At 38.0% G+C, this 5,442-nt stretch overlaps 1 pseudogene; it reads right to left on the reverse strand.

Annotated features, from left to right (window-relative positions):
- Positions 1 to 1,220: 1,220 nt before the first annotated feature.
- On the reverse strand, positions 1,221 to 2,348 carry LOC130974767 (uncharacterized; annotated as a pseudogene).
- Between the last annotated feature and the right edge of the window lie 3,094 nt (positions 2,349 to 5,442).

Below are 5,442 nucleotides of genomic sequence, written 5' to 3' on the forward strand. Positions count from 1 at the left end.
ATTCAAACACATCATTCAATGGTGGTTTCCATGTTTCTGACAATGGCGATGGCACGTGACGGCGATGGCATGTGACAGCGACGGTGATGACAAACAAGTTATTCTGATACAAACTTCAATTTATAATTCAAGTGGTGCTGATGGGGTGTTTGGAATTGGAATTAGAATTAGGATTGTGAGTGAGGTTAGGGATAGTGGTAAAATTAGAAAACATAATTTGACTTCTTGTTAACGGTTAAAAAATTAACAATAAGGATTAAATTGAAATTTTAATTGTTAGCAATAAAATTGAATCAAATTAAACATTATGAGTAATTTTGAAAATTTTAAAAAATGTTATGGACAAAAAAATACTTTATCCTTTATAATATTTAGATAGCATTAATTTTCTTTTCACACTTACTCTTAAATCTTAATAATTATGTTTTAGAAAAGAAACTAAATGTAGGTGTGTCCAAATCCAAACCAAATTGTTGAATACATAACCACCATCTTGCATTACACAGGGCTAGGAGAAGCACCACATCGAAACATTCGAAAGAGTGTCATGCAAACAACTTATTCTGATACAAACTTCAATATTGACTATTTGGCTAACAACGGTATCAAAATTTGCAATCTTGATCCATGTCCTTCAAGATTTCACAAAGTTTTACTTTGATAGTGTTAGAGGATTAGGGGAGAAGCTATACTACACTGCATTGCTATTCATTCTTGTCTATTCCAATGCATAGACAGCCTTTATACATTTATATTTTCAATGGAATATCTAAAACCTAAAACTGAAAGGAATCTTGAAAGCATTCAATGTCGTCCAACCTCAAATTGTCCAACTCTAGAAGCCAAATCAGATCTTAACAACATAATCTATATAAGAATTAATTATTACTTAGATGGAATTCTTAAACAACCAATCGGATGAAAAAAATGAGAATGTCTTATATCAATGGTACAGACTAAACTTGCAACTTCCTATTTTATACAACAATGGATATCTTCCTTAAGAAACATAATCAATGAATGATTGCACCAAAAAATCAAAGCGCATCTGTTTACATGACATAGCAAATGCAACCACAATGAGACTATCATCAATCAAAAGAGAGAAAAGCAACATAAGCTTGGGCATATTTGAGATGGGGCCAAGAATCATAAAAGCTTGGTTACTAAAAGATGTAAACTCAATAAGAAGGTTTGTCATTACTTTATTCATTATACTCTTATGCCAATTTAGACTTATACAACTTAAATAGATCATCAGCTTCTTTCTTCTGGCAAAGGATGAACTTACTCAAGAAGGTCTTTTCATTAATCCTAAACACTGAAGCCAAGCCCAGCTTCCTCACCAGACCCTTAGACTGCAAAACCAGAAAAATAGAACCCCTTGGAATGATTCTCCTTTTCAAACACATGGACAATATCAACGGATACTTAACAACAGAAGAAGATGCATAACCCAATCAATTCACCAGAAAATCCATGACTGCTTCAATCTTGTTGTTGGAGCTGGCAAAGCACCACGGACAGCGTCTGAAAGCTGTGATAATATCGGCATCGGTCCAACCCCACTTTCTATAAATTCCTTCCTTTCTTTCCCATGTGGATTTTCCTATTTTTGTCTTCACGTGAATAGCCACAATAAATTGAAACGTCAAGGGATCAAACTTCATCTCCTTAACTTCTTGCAATGCCTCCTTAAACTTCTTAGGGCTATTCTTCAATTGGTTGGGGTAGTACTTAATTAACCTAACAATATGTGATTCAGTAACTCCTTCATCTCTAAGAAGCTTTATATTAGGTTCTGTAAATCTTGCAAAATCATACAGCATAGCAGAATAACCGGTAGCAGCCTTTATGAGCTTGTGCCTAGACTGAAACATGGCGTCGAAGCAATCGAAGGAGGGAGCGATTTCATTCTGCAAGCTTCGGGTGAGGATTGAAGGGCAGCCTTTTATGATCCTGCATATGTCAGAGGAGGAAAACCCTTTGGACTTGAAAAAATTGATTTTTGGCTGAAGAGTTTTAGGGTTTGCTACGAGTAATTGGGGCAGAGATTGGATGACTCTCAACGTCGTCGTTTGGGAGAGACCGATATTCTTGATGAACGAAATCACTGCATCTGGTTTATCGCTTGTTTCGAAGCTGAAGCGCTTGGAAATGTAAACTACGCATTCTGGTGAGAACCCACAAGTTCCGACGAGGTATGAGACAATGAAAGAATTGCCTCTGGAACTTGAAGAAGAAGAAGAAAGGGTTGAGGATAGTCTCAAAGAATGCCATGGCCATGGATTGCTGATACAAGAATAGAGTTTGGGTTGAGAAATGATTCTAATGAGAAATTGAGACATTTGAGTGTTGTAATTAACTGAACTCACCTTTGTGTTTGGTGCACGAAATTGCAATAACACTTTTGCAACCCCGCACAACTAACCAGCAAGTGCACTGGGTCGTCCAAGTAATACCTTGCGTGAGCAAGGGTCGATCCCACGGAGATTGTCGGCTTGAAGCAAGCTATGGTTATCTTGTAAATCTTAGTCAGGATATCAGAAATTATCAGGATTGATTGTAAAAAGCAAAAGAACATGAATTGATTACTTGTTATGCAGTAATGGAGAGTAGGTTGAGGTTTTGGAGATGCTCCATCTTCCGAATCTCTGCTTTCCTACTGTCTTCTTCATCAAACACGCAAGACTCCTTCCATGGCAAGCTGTATGTAGGGTTTCACCGTTGTTAGTGGCTACCTCCCATCCTCTCAGTGAAAATACGTCCCGATGCTCTGTCACAGCATGGCTAATCATCTGTCGGTTCTCGGTCAGGCCGGAATAGAATCCAGTGATTCTTTTGCGTCTGTCACTAACGCCCCGCCTTTCGGAGTTTAAAGTACGTCACAGTCATTCAATCATTGAATCCTACTCAGAATACCACAGACAAGGTTTAGACCTTCCGGATTCTCTTGAATGCCGCCATCAGTTCTAGCTTATACCACGAAGATTCCGATTAAAGAGTCCAAGAGATATCTACTTAATCTAAAATAGAACGGAGGTGGTTGTCAATCACACGTTCATAGTTGAGAATGATGATGAGTGTCACGGATCATCACATTCATCCGGATTAAGAGCAAGTGATATCTTAGAATGGAAGCAAGCATGATTGAATAAGAAACAGTAGTAATTGCATTAATTCATCAGGACACAGCAGAGCTCCTCACCCCCAACCATGGGGCTTAGAGGCTCATGCTGTGAAAGGTACACAAAGAAACATATGAAAATGTCATGAGGTCATAAGGTACTGATACAATGTCAAAAGATCCTATTAATAGTAAACTAGTATCCTAAGGTTTACAGAGATGAGTAAATGACAGAAAAATCCACTTCCGGGCCCACTTGGTGTGTGCTTGGGCTGAGCAATGAAGCATTTTCGTGTAGAGACCTTTTCTGGAGTTAAACGCCAGCTTTCATGCCAGTTTGGGCGTTTAACTCCAAGTTTTATGCCAGTTCCGGCGTTTAACGCTGGAATTTCTGAGGCCGAATTGCTACGCCAGTTTGGGCCATCAAATCTTGGGCAAAGTATGGACTATCATATATTGCTGGAAAGCCCAGGATGTCTACTTTCCAACGCCGTTGAGAGCGCGCCAATTGGGCTTCTATAGCTCCAGAAAATCCACTTCGAGTGCAGGGAGGTCAGAATCCAACAGCATCCGCAGTCCTTTTCAGTCTCTGGATCAGATTTTTGCTCAGAACCTTCAATTTCAGTCAGAAAATACCTGAAATCACAGAAAAACACACAAAATCATAGTAAAGTCCAGAAAAGTGAATTTTAACTAAAAACTAATAAAAATATAATAAAAACTAACTAAAAGATACTAAAAACATACTAAAAACAATGCCAAAAAGTGTACAAATTATCCGCTCATCACAACACCAAACTTAAATTGTTGCTTGTCCCCAAGCAACTGAAAATCAAAATAGGATAAAAAGAAGAGAATATACTATAGACTCCAAAATATCAAAGAAACATAGTTCCAATTAGATGAGCGGGACTAGTAGTTTTTTTTTTTTTGCCTCCGAACAGTTTTGGCATCTCACTCTATCCCTTGAAGTTCAGAATGATTGGCATCTATAAGAACTCAGAACTCAGATAATGTTATTGATTCTCCTAGTTAAGTATAATGATTCTTGAACATAGCTAGTGTATGAGTCTTGGCTGTGGCCCAAAGCACTCTGTCTTCCAGTATTACCACCGGATACATACATGCCACAGACACATGATTGGGTGAACCTTTTCAGATTGTGACCCAGCTTTGCTAGAGTCCCCAATTAGAGGTGTCCAGGGTTCTTAAGCACACTCTTGTTGCTTTGGATCACAACTTTATTTCTTTCTCTTTCTTTTTCTTCTCTTTTTTTTTCTTTTCTTCTTTTTTTTTGAATTTTTTTTTTATTCACTGCTTTTTCTTGCTTCAAGAATCAATTTGATGATTTTTCAGATCCTCAATAACAGTTCTCTTTCTCCTTATTCTTTCAAGAGCCAACAATTTTAACATTCTCAAAACAGCAAATTCAAGAGACATATGCACTGTTCAAGCATTCATTCAGAAAACAAAAAGTATTGTCACCACATCAAACTAATTCAACTAGTTTCAGAGATAAATTCGAAATCCTGTACTTCTTCTTCTTTTGTGATTAAAGCATTTTTCATTTAAGAGAGGTGATGGATTCATAGGACATTCATAACTTTAAGGCAGAATATTTAAATTTTATTAATTATGAACTAAGAACAAGACTCAAATATAAGATTAAACTAGAAAATAAAAATAGAGAACAAAATAAAATATAAAAAAAACACAAAAACATAGGCTCCTAATGATAGAGGTTTTCACAGAGTTAGGACTCAACAACCTTGATTTTGAGAAGTGGATGCTCCCTCAGCTTGAGAGGAGAGCTTTTGGCGTTTTATCTCTTGGAGTTCACGCCCGTGCTTCTCTTGTTCCTTCAGCAATTTGCAGAGCATGCAGTTCTGATTCTGCTGTTCTTCCTTCAGTTGCTCCATAGTCTCTTGCAACTTGGTAATAGATGCTTCTAGGCTGGCCCAGTAGCCAATTTCAGGGAATTCAGGGAGGACTCATGCGCCCTCCTTTTGATAGAGTTGTCTTGCACTTGTCCTTCCATTGACTTCTTGGTGATTGGATGTTCAATGGGTATGAATTCATCTACTCCCATCTTCACCCCAGCCTCTTTACAGAGCAAGGAGATCAAGCTTGGGTAAGCCAATTTGGCTTCAGTGGAATTCTTATTTGCAATTGTGTAGATCTCACAAGCAATCACATGATGCACCTCCACTGCTTTTCCAAGCATAATGCAGTGAATCATCACTGCTCTCTTGATGGTAACCTCAGAGCGGTTGCTAGTGGGCAATATGGAACGCCCAATAAAGTCTAGCCAACCT

The sequence above is a fragment of the Arachis stenosperma genome, chromosome 4, assembly GCF_014773155.1.
Source record: "Arachis stenosperma cultivar V10309 chromosome 4, arast.V10309.gnm1.PFL2, whole genome shotgun sequence".
In the NCBI taxonomy this organism is placed as follows: Eukaryota; Viridiplantae; Streptophyta; class Magnoliopsida; order Fabales; family Fabaceae; genus Arachis; species Arachis stenosperma.